This window comes from Delphinus delphis, chromosome 16, assembly GCF_949987515.2.
Source record: "Delphinus delphis chromosome 16, mDelDel1.2, whole genome shotgun sequence".
Taxonomy (NCBI): Eukaryota; Metazoa; Chordata; class Mammalia; order Artiodactyla; family Delphinidae; genus Delphinus; species Delphinus delphis.
Window position 1 is genome coordinate 69644440 of NC_082698.1, and position 15117 is coordinate 69659556.

At 40.1% G+C, this 15117-nt stretch overlaps 1 long non-coding RNA gene across 1 annotated transcript in view; it reads left to right on the forward strand.

The window, feature by feature from the left end:
- The window catches only part of LOC132440000 (uncharacterized), a 137100-nt gene that overhangs the window by 93735 nt on the left and 28248 nt on the right, over positions 1 to 15117 (forward strand). The gene's annotated exons all lie outside the window — the stretch shown is intronic.

A 15117-nucleotide genomic window follows, 5' to 3' on the forward strand; every position in this document is an offset into this window, starting at 1 on the left:
CCTTACATACCTAATTCTTTTTTATGAAAATACACAGAAGTAGAGAAAATGGCGTAATGAACCCCAGGTGCCCATCACCCAACTTGAACAATTACCACTATTTTGCACAGAAGTAGAGAAAATGGCATAATGAACCCCAGGTCCCCGTCACCCAACTTGAACAATTATCACTATTTTGCCATTCTTCTTCCATGGGTCTTTTTTAAAAGGAGAAATTATAGGGCCTCACCCCCAGAAGAGTTTCATTTAATAGGTGGGGTTCAGAAATCTCCTGAGCTGCCAGGTTGAGATTGCCTAACCTCTGGTCCTGGGACTGGAGACTGTACCTGCCTAAAGGAGATAAGAAGGTTTCCCTGGTGCTGATGGCATGATGCTCCATGCCCTACAGAGGAGAACTGAACATCCAGAGGTTTATCTGTCAGGGCCCAGGCAGGAAAGAATTTATTCCAGATGATTTTAATGAAGAGGGTATAATGATAGGACAGAGATGAAGGCAGTATTAAGGAAAAGTTAGTTTGGTTGAGGCACCCAGAGGTTTAATGATAGGAGGCCATTACCAACAAGGCCCAGGGCAGAAGGTAGAGTTCCTAGAGCCAAACAAGAACTGGAACCCTAGATTAGGGGCTGCTTGGCAGGAGCTTGAATTAATTGGGTTCTAGAGACATGCTGCAGAAGCACAGGGCTTGGAAGATATACACTGACCTCTCTCCCTTCCCACCCTCTCACCTGGGCCTCTCATTGGCTAAATGGAACTGGAAGCCAGCTGGCAAGCCAGGAGATGCACCTGCAGAGGCCAGCCTCCTGGACCGGGAGCAGGGCAGATGAAGTCAGGGAGCACATCCTGGGAGCAGAACAAGGTGGAAAGTGGGAGCAGAGAACAATCAGTCAGGAGAACAAATCATTCCTTCTGAATCCTTCTGAATCTGAAGTAAGAGAAATGGTCAGCTCTTCCTGGAGTTAGTCTGATGCTTTCAGCCCTAAAAGAAGCCAAGTCTAAGAGCAGAAGAATTGCCTGATCCTTGGTAATACCAGCTGCAAGCCCTTGTCAGGGCTGGCAGTGAGTGTGCTTTGGGGTAACAGCCTGGCCCCAAGTTCATGTGCCCCTTCCCTCAAAGTCAAGCTGTACCTGGGGGCTAAGTTCACATTTACTGGTCAGAAGGACATTAGTTCTCAGTGAAATGCAGTTAGAGGCGATTACTTTCTGGTTACCATTTATTCTCAGTTTACCAACTAAAAGGACAATGTAGGGGTTCCTGTCACAGAATTTTTATGGAGCCTGTTTTCCCCTTGAAATCTTGAACTCTGTTATTTGCAAGTTGTTTAAAAGCTAGCATTTCAGTTTTCAAAGCAACAATCGCATTTATTTTTCTGGTTAAAAAGCAGGAGAAGAAAAACAACTCCCCAGGTTGAAGCTAATGTTTTTAGCTCCTTCTCCCCAAGGGACATATACATATGCAAGTCTGCACCTCTAGAGTCTAGAAACATGTCAAGCAATGTAACTCCACAGATGTAGGCAACTGTAAGAAGCCCTGACCATCCAACACAGGCAGAAGAGCCCAGGAAGTAAGGTGAAATGTGAGCAGTCTCCTTTGAATGGGTCATTGACCAATGGGAGCACATACAAAGGAAGGGGTGACCAGAATGCCAATGTGCTTTGAGGGATCTGATTGTCTTTAAGTTTCCAAAGGAATACAATAGCTGATTATATAGTTTCAGTGGGCAGAATTAGAGCTGGTCATTATAGGAGAACCACTTTTAACCCTTAAGGAAGAAGTTGATAATTTTCTGATTGATTCACTGTTCCAGTGCCCAGCTCAGAGCTTGACACATAAAGTGCATCCAATAATATCTGTTAAATGAATGGTAATCCCTGGCACTGGTCAGTGGTGAAACTTGCCACTGTCAAGCTAGAGGGAGTCCTATAACTGATTAAGGTCCAGATGAGCACTTGTAGGGAACACTGGAGAGGGTATCCCTATATCAGATAGAAAATGAGTCTGTACTACTCTGGGACTGATCATTTCTAAGGCTAATGCATTGAGTTGGTCTAGGATTTGGTTGAGGGTGGAGGCTAAGAAGGTTATCGGGGAAAGTGTACCCTATTCTCGGGGACAGTTAGGAGTAGAAGATAAATCTTATAAATCCCCCCAACCTGGGGGATTGAGAACAGAGAAATAAAAACTCAATGTGACTCAACAGTAAGAAAACTAATAACCCAATTAAAAAATGGACCAAAGACCTTAACAGACACCTCACCAAAAAAGCTATACAGATGCAAATAAGCATATGAAAAGATGCTCCACATCGTATGTCATCAGGAAAATGAAAATTAAAACAATGATGAGATACCACTACACACCTATTACAATGGCCGGAAATCCAAAACACTGACCACGCCAAATGCTGGTGAGGATGTGGACAACAGGAGCCCTCATCCATTGCTGATGGCAGTGCAGGATAATGCAGTCACTTTGAGAGACATTTGGAAAGTTTCTTACAAAACTGAACATACCTTTCCATATGATCCAGCAGATCCAGCAGTCATGCTCCTTGGTATTTACCCAAAGGAGTTGAAAACTTATGTCCACACATGAATGTTTATAGCAGCTTTATTTATAGTTGCCAAAACCTGGAAGCAATCAAGATGTCCTTCAGTAGGTGAATGGATAAATAAACTGGTACATCTAGACAATGGAATATTATTCAACACCAAAAAGGAAATAAAAGCTATCAAGCCATGAAAAGACATGGAGGCACCTTAACTGCATATTACTAAGTGATAGGAACCAATCACATGCTGTGTGATTTTCAACTATGTGACTTTCTGGAAAAGGCAAAACCATGGAGACAGTAAAAAGATCACTGGTTTCCAGGGGTTGAGAGATTGGGGAAGGGATGAATAGGTGGATCACAGAGGATTTTTGGAGCAGTGAAAATACTGTGTATGATACCGTAATGATGGATACATGTCATTATACATTTGTCCAACCCCATAGCATGAACAACACCAAGAGTGAACCATAGCGTAAACTATGGACCTTGGGTGATTGTGATGTGTCAGTGAAGGCTCATCAATTATAATAAATATACCACACTGGTGGAAGATTTTAATAATGAGGAGGCATGTGTAGGGGCAGGGGGTATATGGGAAATTTTTGTACCTTTTCCTCACTTTGTGAACTTAAATCTGCTCTAAAAATGTAAAATCTTAATTTTAAACAACAACAACAACAACACTGTGGGCGTTCCCTGAGAAAGCATCTGAATATTTTCATTTGATAGAAAATAAGGAATCAGGAGTTGAGTCCACTACAGCCTGTCCTGGGAGTCATATTACGTGAGGCAGAGAAAAAGGTGTTTTTGCAAGGTTAAGGCACAAGAAGGCTAGGAGGATTATTTAGAAGTTGATCTTTAGGAGCCCAAAACAAAATCAATCCTCTGAATCTTTAAGGGTAATAAAAAAAAATAAAAGAAAGAGTCCATCATTTCATCACCAGAAATCATAGCATACGCCAGTATCTCCCTCCACCCCATCTACCACCAAGTGAACACCTTTAAATATCCTTCTGATTTTGCACACAGATAATTAAAGAATGCAATTTGATTGCTCATCTCATCTGTTCTATAGTTGTGAGTCAATGTATAGAATTTACACTCCGGCTGTGGTTCATCTCTGAGCATTCATTTTGGCAGGGAAATTTTCCTTTTCTCTTTCTTCTTGGGGTACTAGCTCTTTAAATTCTATCCTTATTGGCAGGCTGTTGTCATGGAGAAAAATAACTTTAAGTAGCTCTTTGAAAAGCTTTGAGTTGCTGTTCCCTGCTATTTAAAGATCCCCCAGTAAAGTGAAAAGTGCACTCTGCTTCCATATAAGGCTCTGCCACTCCAAGGCAAGAGTGTCACCAGGGCTTGGTTCCATGTGTTCAGAGCAGAACAAGACATGTCCTGAGCATCCGGGGATCACATTTACTCAGCATGTCTACCCAGCTTAGGAAGACAAAAGAAAGTCAGGACTCTGCTATCCGAAATCTTTGGGCAACTAGGCTTCCAAGTCATTACGAGCTGAAGCAAATGAAACAAGCCACATTTTATAATTATCACCTATTTTGCCTCCCACCTGGAATGTTTGCTCTACATGGCCTTGAACCTAATTGCCATAATTCATTTCCCTGCCACCTCCTAATCAAATATTCAGTATCTAAAACTTTCTTCATTTTGCTTCACAAGCATTTGCTAGGCACTTAAAATATGTCTAGCTCCTTCCTAGCTAGACACTGTAAGGAATACTGAAGTATATAACAAGGTCTCCAAAGAGTAATATTTGAGAGATAAGACAAACAGATGAAATAGATGAAACATTAAACACAGATGAAACACCAAGTGATATAGAATATTCGTGATTCCCAACTTTGCCTGATGATTGGACCCAATCATGGAGCTATTTTTTTTAATAAATTTATTTATTTGTTTGTTTATTTTTGGTTGCATTGGGTCTTCGTTGCTGCATGCGGGCTTTCTCTAGTTGCGGCGAGCAGGGGCTACTCTTTGTTGTGGTGCACAGGCTTCTCATTGCCGTGGCATCTCTTGTTGCGGAGCACGGGCTCTAGGCGCGCAGCCTTCAGTAGTTGTGGCGCGCGGGCTCAGTAGTTGTGGCTTGCGGGCTCTAGAGCACAGGCTCAGTAGTTGTGGCGCACGGGCTTAGTTGCTTCATGGCATGTGGGATCTTCCCGCACCAAGGCTCGAACCCGTGTCCCCTGCACTGGCAGGCAGATTCTTAACCACTGCGCCACCAGGGAAGCCCCATGGAGCTATTTTTAAAACACATATTCCCAGGCCCTTGCACTTGACCTACTGAATCAGAAACTCTAGGAAGGGGCCCCAGAATCATCAAAGTTCTGCCCTATGTGCATGACTGAGTTCTGTGAGACCTCTGACAGGAACAGCCTCTTTCTGAGCCTCAATTTTCTTGTCTATAAAAGAAGAGAGGTGATCAAGATGGCCTGTGAAGTCATTTCTCTGACACTCTATGATTTTGTTATTTAAAGTACCAATATGTATGGTTTAAATAATAATCAGTTTTAAAAAGAGGGCTTCAGGACTTCCCTCGTGGTCCAGTGGTTAAGACTCCACGCTTCCACTGCAGGGGGCGCAGGTTCAATCCCTGCTTGGGGAACTAAGTTCCCACATGCCACACAGTGTGGCAAATAAATAAATAAATAGATAGATAGAGGGCTTCATGGACCGTGGACTTGGAGGTGCAAAAACAATTCCAGTGAGTGCATAATGGCTCCAAGCATGGACTTTAGAATCAGACATCCTTGGATATGAATCTCAGTTCTGCAAACATACTGTCTGGATGACCTTAGCCAAGTAATTTAATCTCTTTGATTATCCATTACTTACCTATAAAATGAAGATAATTATAGGACCTATTTCTTGGAGTTGTTGTGAGGATTAAAGGAAACAATGTATGTAGTTACCACATAGTTACCATATAGTTACCACTAGATTATTAGGAGCTTTAGCCTCCTTATTATTGGGAAGACGAGTGTAAGAAAGTAACGTATTCCAGCTGGGGCAAAAGATCTTGGGCAAGACCATGGAGATTGTAAGGAACATGGGATGTTGCGCCAAGAAGAAAAAACTGGCTTGACTCTGTTAAGAGGAGAGAGATAAGTTTGGATAGCTAGGGTGGGGTTAGATCATCCAATTTGTTGTGCAAACTACTTGGCTAAAGAAGATCTCTTCACTCCCTCCAAACAGATGCTTCCTCACTTCTTCGAAACCACACACTGTTAAAACAGATTCCCCAACATCAGCTATTCAAGCAAGAGCTTTCTCACTTCCTGCATAGAAAGAATCCAGATGGTGCCTCTTTATACAGTTGATCTGGTTATCCCAGGATAGATCGTATGTAGCATAACCCTATTTCTCTATCTCAGCAAAGCAGGAAAGCACAAATCCCTGTAACCATAGCTTTGAAAGAATTGGGGCTGTGTCTGTCATGGAGATGATTCAGCTTTCCACTTGGGTTGAAGAGGTGGGAACAGCCAGATTACACTTCGAAGAGGAATCTGTGCTTACCATTTTGTTCTCTATAGACATATTCTACCCCTGTCTAGAAAATGAGCTCATTCTTCAACGAACCAGTGCCAAATCAAGTTACGCCCAGGTTCTGAGGAGGAGTACATTGGGGAAAGTGTCAGAGAAGTAGACAGGAATATTTAAGGGGTTGGGGACCTAGAATGTTTTGACTTCATTTCTAAGTGCCCAAGTATTTTATTTTTTAAATTTTATTTATTTTTGTCTGCATTGGGTCTTCATTGCTGCGTGTGGGCTTTATCTAGTTGTGATGAATGGGGGTTACTCATCGCTGCAGTGCGCAGGCTTCTCACTGAGGTGGCTTCTCTTGTTGCGGAGCACGGGCTCTAGGCATGCGGGCTTCAGTAGCTGTGGCGCACGGGCTCAGTAGTTGTGGCTCGCAGGCTCAGTAGTGGTGGCTTGCGGGCTCTAGAGTGCAGGCTCAGTAGTTGTGGTGCACGGGCTTAGTTGCTCCGTGGCATGTGGGATCTGCCTGGACCAGGGCTTGAACCCGTGTCCCCTGCACTGGCAGGCAGATTCTTAACCACTGCACCACCAGGGAAGTTCCCCAAGTATTTTAAAAGAAATCTTATTCTTGCTTTGAAGTTATTTATATTTGAGACCAAGTGTATCATTTAATAGTTTGTCATGTTGGTTGTAAAAATATTTTGCCCACTTGCAAAAGGGACTTTTCTACTTTTTAAATGAAATATTCTGTCTCATCAAATAAATATTAGGTTTTAAAAGAATGACTTTTAGAGACTATATCTGAGTTTGAGAGATTGTTCTATCTTTACATCATTCATTTATTCATTCTATTATTTACTGAATGTCTAGCATATACAAAATACCTTGCTAGGCACTAGAGCAATGATTTGCAAGTGAGCAAAATCACGGATTCCTGGATCTACCTTCAGAGATTTTTCTCTCTCGAGTTCTGGAGTGGGGCCCAGGAATGTGAATTCTAGCAAAGCTCCAGTCGGTTCTGAATAATCAGACTATACTTTCAGAGATACTAGTGTAGAAGATGCAAAGATGAATAAGGCAATATTTCTGGTTCAATGAATTTACAGTTATCTATCTCATACTCTTCAAGTAGCCAAATGCATTTTCCTGCTTCTAATTTTCTTCCCTCCTCTCTTCCCCAACTTACTCACCCATTGTCCATATACTCTCTGCAAGGCACAGGGCTGGCATTGGTATATATAAAGATGAAAAAGAAAGACCTCTGCCCTCTAAAAGCATGCATTTATGAAGTTCACAATCATTGAAATTTGCCATGGCAAAGTGAACATAAGCTACATCATGACATATATGCATCTTCTGTAACAGACCCATGTAGGGAAAGTTCCTTATTCCAATTCAGCAGTCTTTTAAATAAGAATCTGCAATTAATTTTCAAGAAGTTCTTTGGTGGGGGAGGAAGTGGTGAGAAAACAAAGAAAAAAACATGTAGATTGCATATATTTATTTAGCTACTTCTTTGTATTACGCACTGAACCAAGTTCTCAGGAGTATCAAAATTAAAAGTGAGATGATGTTTCTGAGGGATTTTAATATTCATACTGTGTTTAGAGTCCCTTTGGCTCCCAGGAACAGTATACCAAATTAATAATGATGTAAATAATAAAGGCATTAAATTAAATTATATAATAAGAAGCTGGAGGATGGTCATTCCAGACCTAGTTCAGCAGCTCCACATTGTTAAGAGCACTGGGTTGGCAACTCCAAGAGTCTCTTGGGCTTCCCACTTTGTTCACAAGATGGTTCTGCAAATCCAGATATTACATCCTTCATAACCTCATCCAAAGGAAGGGCAATAGAAGAGCCAAGGCCACAAGAGAGCCTCCACATATATCTTTTCCCTTTTGACATGGAGAATATATCTTTCTCGTAGGGTACCAGTATATTTCCCCTTACATCTCATTGGCTAGAACTGGGTCACATGTCTCATTCCTAGCTGCAAAGGAGGCTGGCAAAGGAAGGGATCAACATTTTTTTTTCAACATAGAATGATTGAAAATAATGATTATAATAATCATTATAATAATTATTATAATAATATAATAATTATTATTATAATCATTATAATAATCCTAAGAATACATTATTTAATCAATTGCTCAATTACATTAGTGCTTCTGGAATAAACAAAAGGAAGGAATACACGTGGTATGCAGGGATATTTAAAGAGAGAGACAGATACAGACTCATTAGAAGGTGAAAGATGAGGTAGACTTAAATTGATAGAGAATAAAGGGGGAAGGCCTTTCAAGTAAGAAAAGAAATTTCAAAATAGGAAGTGACACTAGATGGTCTGTAATGACTAGAAAACATGTGCAAAAATATCAATAGCAGTAAGGTGATATTCTTAACCAATATTTATATCAACATTAGGACAATTTTCTCACTTTCCATGCTACATGACTTTAACTTTACATTAACAATATCTTTTGTGTGAAGCGTGTATATCTGTGTGTGTGTGTGTGTGTGTGTGTGTGTGTGTGTGTGTGTGTGATATTTCTTAAGAAGTGTTCCAACTATTTAGACAGAATGGATGCAAGCTAGTCAGTTACAGAAGTTTCCATTCTGTAATGCAGAATAGAAAGGAGACAGGCATATTGTTTCCATTTGATGACTCTCCTAAGGAAGCTTTCTAAGTATCTGGGAAAGATGTACTGATAGTGCTAGAGATCAACCATCAGTGATACTTCAAGCTTCCAAGGCACCAAAATGCTGAGTTATGAGAATTTTGCCAGAATATATGCAAGTGGAAAACAACCAAAGTAGGGCATGATGTGTCTCTGAAATCTGCTGGTTGTGTGAGAATAGCAAAGCCTTAGATAAAGTAATACTTGATCTAATGTGGTATCTCTTCTCTAACTCCAGTTAGTCTGTATCTCACCCTCACGTTGCTTTCCTTTATAGGTCTTGTTAAGGCTCACAGTTATCTTATGGATGTGTTTGTTTACCTGGTTTTTGTCATCTTTCCCCCTACAATAAAACCTCCATGAGGACAGATGTTATATTCTCGTTCACCATCGTATCCCCAGTGCCTGTCACAGGGCTTGTGAACTCTCAATATTTATCATATGAATGCATGAATAAATAAATATTCCTATTTGTTAACTAATTTTGCAGACATTTATTTGAAATCTACAAAGCTGTCCAGCACTAGCTGTCCTTCCATCAGACCCATGATGTGTACGACAAAAGGTGTGATACTGGGTGTGGAGCATGTTCAGCAAAGAATGCATCAAACCAAACATCACTAGGCAATCAGTAAAGAAGAAACATTATTGGAACACCTATAGAACAAAGCCAATAGCTTGTCTCACATTAAGAAAAGCTGATTCATTATCAGCTGTCACCCCCTAGTGGTAAAGAATGTACTTGTCAGGGCTCCACATTTCTGGTTAATTTCAAAAGAAAGGAAAGAAGCCAGAGGCCTTTTGCAGAACAGGGCTTTTGCTATCAATCTCACAACCTTTGAAATATATATAATACATACACACACATACATATATGTAAATTTAGAATGAAAAAGGTTTATGAGTTACACCTTGCCTTAATAATCTGGCTGTTCGTTAACTTATTGGAAAACATAGCTAGAGATGAAAATAACTTGCTTAAAATTCCCTTTGAACCTTGTCTGCTTCTATAATTTCACTTGCTTATGGAACCCATTCCCAAGAAAGACTTAAAATAGCTATTTATTCACAAAGCCTCTTCAAGTGGAATCTTGTTTTCCTGTTTAAAATTTGACATTTACTCTATGACATTAATAGGTCTTCCAGAAAGCAAGAAAACCATGACAGAGTTACCCTAAAGCTTGATATAGATCAACTTTTTTGGATGAATTTCAGCAAACTACATTTTTTTTTAAAAAACGGTTAAATTCAAGCCAAACCGGTACTTACAAATCATTAGTTGCAAAACAGCAAGTTGCTTAAGTGAATTCAGCATTTCCCTGCCTCCATTCAATCCTAGCCCCCAAAACACCCACAGACACCTATATTTGTATCCATGGGTATAGACTTGAGGAAGGCTTTTACAAAATAAAGCATCCAAAATGATCTCTAATTCTGAAAGCACTAAGAGAGCAGAGAACACGCTTTTCATCCATACAATTCAGTTTGGCATTTGATTCTCTCACTTAGCTAGAGAGAGTTTATAAGAGAGTTTGAAGTGAGAAGATCATCTGCTTGTAGGTCTTGTTTGAAATGCTTGGGACGTGTGTGTGTGTGTGTGTGTGTGTGTGTGTGTGTGTGTGTGTACTAGCAACATTTTTTTTGAGCATCCATTATATAGCATTCATTGAACTCAGCACGTAACCTTCCTAACTAACCTATGAAATAGACACTACTGTTATCACCATTTCACAAATCAGCCTACTCAGATATACTAAATTCCTGGCAGAAGATGACCAACTGTGGGATTAGATCTTACTGGATTCCAATTAGCTGTTTTTTCAGCAATGATTGGTACTACTTAGCAGGTGGGAACTGAGTAAGTACAATGGTGTTGGTCATCAAGGGTGCTAGGCAGAATTCAAAAGGCTTCAGGAAATATTTATCTCCTAATGACTAAAAACTGATTGATGAAAATCATTCTGTCTTAAGAAGCAGTGAAACTAATTAATGGCTAAAGTCTTGTAGGGCATCAAAATTATTCTTCTTAGTGTTACATTTTAAGTGCCATTATTGATAACCTGAACATATTCTAGAATTTTCTCATTTAACCAAATCTCAATTATTAGTTATTTTGTTGCCAGTTACTTTTTTCCCCCTAAATACAAACCACCCTGTGGTTTCTTTTCGAATCACCAAAATAATAATAATTTAATTAAGGATTTTAGTTACTTTAGTATCAGTTAACTAAGATTTTGTTCTACTAAATTTGTATGGCCATTGGAACTTTCCCATCTATCTAGAAGAAAATTCCCAAGATCTGGAAAATTGGCTGCTGGCCTGGTAGAATTGACAAGAACATGCTAATTGTAGTATCTTCTGTGATACACCAGATGGCGATGGCTCCTTTATATGTATACAAGTGAACCTCAAAGATGTTCAGACTAGTGTGTCAATTAGGCTGGTAAAGAAAGAAAAGTTACAGTCTTAAAGTATTACACTATACGAACTCAACCACCAAAGAAGTAATAATTGGGCTTCCCTGGTGGCGCAGTGGTTGAGAGTCCGCCTGCCGATGCAGGGGACATGGGTTCGTGCCCCGGTCCGGGAAGATACCACATGCCGTGGAGCGGCTGGGCCCGTGAGCCTGCGCGTCCGGAGCCTGTGCTCCACAACGGGAGAGGCCACAACAGTGAGAGGCCCGTGTACCGCAAAAAAATAAAAATAAAAAAAGAAGTAATAACTTCCATGAGCCTCAGATATAAAATCTTACATTCTAAGTATCAAGGAAAAAGAAGTACAAGATGACATAGGACTGTTAGAATGGGTAGCTTGTCTTGTCTAATGCTGAAAAATCACTTTTGATACAACTAATCTTTTTGGTAAATATTTCAAAAACAGCATCATATTTGAGCATAGCATTCATCCACTTGGCTTATGGGAAACAGGACAGAGTAGACTGAGTCACTATGTTTGAAAAGAAATGAGTTTCTTTGTTTTCTTGTTGTGGAAGGATTCAAGCATTGCCAGGCGTCTGGATGGAAATGTGACTGTAAAGGTCCATGGTAAAAAAAATAACTTCCATACTAGTTAACCAAATGGATGAGAATTGGGACTGCTTTCATTTCTGGTGATTAAACTATTCCAGATCTTCCTTGATTGGAAACAAACCATTTTCTCAGAGTCTTTGTCAGGTGAGGGAGGTTAAAATTCTATACCTCAGTATTATTGGCTTCCTGTTGTCCCTTAATCTTTTGAAAGTGGGCTAAGATTCCTCAGCACTTAGGATGGAGATCTTCACACTGCTCCAGATCTCTAAACCTATTTCAGCACTTAAACCCCAGCAAGCAATAAATATAAAAGGACTCAGAGAAATATATCTAAGGTATCTGTGAGGCAAAAATAAAACCTCTTCATTGGGGGTATCATTCAGAAAAACAAGTTTATTAGAAGAAAGTTACCTCCAAACACTAGGAACCTGGGCTCTAGTCTCACCATTCCCTTAGTCCTTTGTTCTCTCTGGACCTCTGTTATTTCACCCACCAGAAACAGAGACATATACTCGTCTGGGGGTGGGTAAAAGTCATGTCTAATAGTCCTTCCCAAATCTCCTTAGCAAGGCCTACAGAGCAGGCTCCATACTTCACCCCTACAATCACTCTTTAAGACCACTTATCTGTTGTGTTTCCATCGTAACACTTATCATCCTGTAAAATGGTCTTATTTATTTGTTCACTTATTTATTGTCTATGTCCTCTTTGTAAGAGGGGGAAAAGAAACTCTTCCTCTACCCTCTTAGATTGTCCCTGGGGCCCTGGAAATTAAACTGACAAAAGACAGATTAACAAGAGAAGGAGGTTTATTTCATATGTATATGGGGGGCCTCAAGAAATGAAGTAAAAATCCCAAAGAAGCAGTTAGATCCAGGGGCTTATATACCATTTTAACAAAACAATAAATTTGTGGGAAAATGACAAAACAAAGGAAAAGGGGGTTAGGTGTTTAGGAGCAGTAAATTGTGAGATATATGGGGGAAACTAATGGAAGATAAGAATTATTTCAGAAAGGTTCGTTTGTGCAGGTTCGTCTTGGCGCTGTCTCCATCTCAGGTGATTAAGTCTGTTTTTCTCCTCCTGGTATGGGAGAGGGGGGAGGGGACATCTTCACAAAGGGAATTTTATACTCTGCCTTTAGACAGATGGGGAGGGATAGAGAGCTTTTACCTGCATCTGCTGTTTCTTAATTCAGCACAAAATAATCTTTATGCCAAAGTGGCATATTTTGGGGTAGCGTATTCTGATCCCCTTCACCTTCTAGAATACAAGCTCTGGAACATCTAGAATACACTCAGGAACCCATCTTGTTCGCTGCTGTATTGGGAGGACATAGAACAGTGCCTGGTGCATGGGAGAACTCAATAAGTAATGTGGAATACATGAATAAATGAATTTCCTCAATAAATAACGTTGAGTACATGAAGGAATGAATGTATGACTTATGAACTTTTGCTCTTCTAAACAAGTTTGTTCCAGCGTCTCTTGTTAGCTGATGGGTTCCTGAAGAGATTAAAGTTGCTCAAGGAGGCTGTCCGGAGTTTGTGTTCTGCAATGGAGACACAAATTTTGTTCTGATTTCTAGTTATACTTCCTTGTGGGTGAGTAATGTCTTATTCCACCATGTTTGAACTGATGCAGACTCTCCTGCTTCGTGTGGAAACAGTTCAGTACAGTTTTCTGAGTAGGTAAGGTCAGTGCCTGATTTCAGTGCTTGCCCTGCTTGCTGAGATTCTTGATGCTTCCATTCCATTGGCTTCAGATCTTACTAATATATCAGACAGAAAATTCAAGGAGGCTCTTGAGCTATTTAAACTCCAGGGTGAATGAATCGATCAGGCTCTTCCTGAGAGGAGGCATTAATTTAGAGAGGAACAACATGCAGTTGATGAGTATCTAATGCTGACTGTACCCAAAACATCTTCCTATGCGTTACAGTTTAGTGGCAGACCAGCCTCACCAATACCTCTCTACCTACAACGTACCTTGATTTGTTTTACATTTGATTCTTACTTCCCCAGTTTTGAGGGAGGAAAAAAAAAGTTTGGTGTTTTGAAAGATCCTTTGAGCAATCTTGGAGCTGAAAGATATCTTACTGATCAACTAATACAGTGTTTGCCAAACTTGTCCGAACGTAAGTATCACCAAGGAGCTGGTTAAAATGTTAATTCTCAGGCCTCACCCTGCTGATTCAGATTCAATAGGCTTGGGTGAGGCAAGGGAATATCCGTAGTTTTAAAAAGTGCCCCAGGTGATCCTCATGTTCAAGCAAGTTTGGGAAACACAAATCTAACATACCCTTGCACTTATCAGATGAAGAAACTGAGGCTTAGAAAGGCCTGGCTGTTCATTTGGGTCACATGGCTCAAGAATCTTCATGTTCCTTGACCTGGATTCTTTGTCTTATGCCAAGCTGCCTCCACTAAATCACATCCTCCTAAAAAAACACAAAACAAGCAAACAAAAAACTCTTAAAACACATGCAACAGGAGAACTGAGCACCCAAAAATGTCCTCAGTGTTTCCGATGAAAATGTTAGCTGACTTCTTTAAACATTCCCTCATTGTGAAACATCTTTTTTTCCAAAAGCTCTCTACTTATAATGTGTGTGTGGTCCAGATTAACATTCAGACTTTAAAAGCAAACCCTGCAAATGACATCTCAAGATGTTCTCTGAACCAGTTTTATGGCTCTTTGGAGTCAGCCATCAGTCTCTTAAATCCTTATCTGGTTTCTCATCACCTATCACTTGGTTTATCTGGTGAGTAAAGAATGTAGCAAGGTAGGTGTTCAGAGCAGGTTTTTTGGGGTTTTTTATTCTTTTTTTTTTTATCATCAGGAACTTAAAAACAATTACTAATCTGCTTTTACTAATGCAGTCCATCTGTGCATGAGAAATTTATGTGGTTTTTCCTAATAAGGACATCATATTCTCCATATATTTAAATGCTTAATATTCGCAATCAAAGAGACAGAAATATCCAACCAGACCCAATTCTTAAAAAACAGAGTTGAAAGCAGATGATTCAGCTGACTTTAGATGACTCAGCCCGCCTTGATAGCCAAAGTTGGTGAGTCATCTGTCTACTGTCTGAGGGAATTCATTTTAGGAATCCAAATTCCAGCAAACTCCAAAAGCTCATTAAGCTCATTAGTAACTCATTGGTTCTGTTTGAACTATCGTAGCCTTTTCCTTCACCCTGTTTTTATCCCTCCTCCGAGAAATCCAAGCTGAACTTAGCAATATCAAACAGTAGGTCCTACAAGGAACATCCCACATCTAGGGTGAACTTGTACTTTCTTCTGGTTTAATTTCCCTGGTGACCTGGGCTTTCAGGGGAAGCCCAAAGTGT